Raw genomic sequence first — 2,500 nt, 5'->3', positions numbered from 1 at the left:
ATATATATATATGTCTGTGTGTGTGTGTGTGTGTTTGTGTGCATGTGTGTGTGTGTGCGTGTATGTATAAATGTATGTGTATTTTTTCAGTGTGTACAAATAACACCGAATGAGTAAATAAATAGTTACCACGGTAGTAAAAGTTCAGATAAGTGCCAAGGATGTTACAGCCTACTTATAAAGGTAAAAATTCCAGGGGTTAGTGAAAGGTTTTTGTATGCCAAAGACAAAATAAGAAATGGGGTTAAACGCATGTGTTATTCAATCCTTTATACTTCCGACATATGCTTCGAAGAAAACATTGGTACTATTCCTGTTATCATCTCGTCAGGGGGAAAAAAAACAAACAAAGCACACCAAGAAGCGATTTTAACTCTCTATCTCTCTATCTCTCTCTCTCTGTATATATATATATATATATATATATATATATAAATATATATATATATATATATATATATATATATATATATATATATATATATATATATATATATATATTTATATATATATATATATATACATATATGAAGTAACGACTTTTTGCCAAACTAATGTAGCAGTCCCATTTTGGGGCGAATCCTACTGTTGTTTAGCCCCAAGAGACATCGTCTCCAGCTGACTATATGACACACGACCTATGTCCTTATATTTTAGAACGGGGGAGGTTAGTATGTCGGAACGTGGAACTCCTCTAATGCCACCACAAGATTTTAACTTCTAGCCGTTTGTTTAACATCTTCCACTGCTCTCTTAGGTATATTCTATTCCAGTATTGGTGTAATTCACATACATGGTGCAAAATTGTCTAAACAGATTTTCATTGTTGAAGTAAGTGTTATCTCTGTCACCTAATGCACAAGAGAGGACATAAAAAGAATCTCGGTAGAATACCTTGAAGACCAGTCTACTTAGAAATATCTCGAAAGATATTGCTCTCAGTTACCGAGTACGGTGTAGTTTAGATTGCAACACTCTGAATAAAATATAACCCGAAAATATAATGATTGGAAACTGAAGTTTGGCAGACTGCACGGAAATCAAGGGTTCCGTGGGGTTCTGATTCTTCTATAACATGCCTTCAGAGAAACCGCAGATTTTAAAGCTATATTGGTTAAACAAAACACTTCAACAACCATAAAGCATTTAACGTCTAAAGAGTCACGTGAGAAATCAAGTACGTACATTAGTAATTCTTTTCTACAGGAACTGTTTAGAATTTTGTACTGACGACACTTTATTAGATCTTCCGTTAGGTTGTGAGCCAAACATGCAGTGAGTCAGTTCCTGATTAGAAACAAATGAGGTATGCTTGTGTGTGAATATTTGTGATTGTATGTATGTGTGTATATTAGCTTATCACTGATAATATACGCGTGTACTTGTCCAAGTACATTTGTGTAGAAAAACGTGCGGTTCGGTTTATCGGCGTATTGCAATATGTCATTTAGTTATGTAAATTATATAAACAAATAGGAAAGTAAATGAATAATTGAATGTGGCCGATCATAAAACGATATAGCAAACAAACAACAAAATATTCCGCATCATCAATATCATCGTTAATACTAAGATCGGCATCAACGTCGACGGAATTCCATTACCAACAGCAAGAACAAAAAAAAAAAAAGAAAAGAAGGATGCCATATTTAATATTCTCTACTACCGAAACTACCGCATCGGCAGCAACAATAATTGCAGCATTGTCGAATTCCAAAGCATATTTTAAAACAGCAAAACATTACCACCACCACCCCACCATCAAAACCACCACCACCATCATCACCATCACCACCAGCACCACCGCCACCAACACCACCACCACCACCAACAAAAACAACAACATCAGCAGCAACAACACTACCACCACCACCGCCATCAACACGACCACCGCCACTACCACCACCACGACCACCACCACCGCCGCCACCACCAGCACCTCCGCCGCCGCCGCCATTACCACCACCACGACCACCACCGCCGCCGCCACGACCACCACCACCACGACCACCACCACGACCACCATCACTACCACCACCACCAACGCCACCCCCCACCATCAGCACACACCCCGAGCCACCACCACCCCGCCACCCGTCCCACCCCACCCCCAGCTCTACCCACGTTGTCACCGCCTTCTCCGCCGTGGACAGCAAGGAAGGCTAATCAAAACTGCCATAACCTTTACTACCACCGCTCCCAGCACAACCTCCACGAATTACTACAAACAGCATGTCTGACAATGGCAGCTGCTACCACCACTATCCCTACCGCTACCTCCATCTCTGATCACGAGCAGAAGTTGTGGGGGCGCACCATAGCCATGTGTTGAGAGGAAATATTTGGAGCTTCATTAATTCACCTCTGGAAACATGGATGTTTCGTTCAACATCCTTAAACAACTCCTATTCAGTGACCTTTTGAATATGTTGGGCTACTCGACTTGAAGAAAATTCAAACTGGGCCCCACTTTCCAGGTCATGCGCTGTTTACCTTGATA

Source organism: Octopus bimaculoides, chromosome 22 (assembly GCF_046866305.1).
Source record: "Octopus bimaculoides isolate indiv1 chromosome 22, ASM4686630v1, whole genome shotgun sequence".
In the NCBI taxonomy this organism is placed as follows: domain Eukaryota; kingdom Metazoa; phylum Mollusca; class Cephalopoda; order Octopoda; family Octopodidae; genus Octopus; species Octopus bimaculoides.
Note: the sequence above shows the minus strand (reverse complement) of the source record.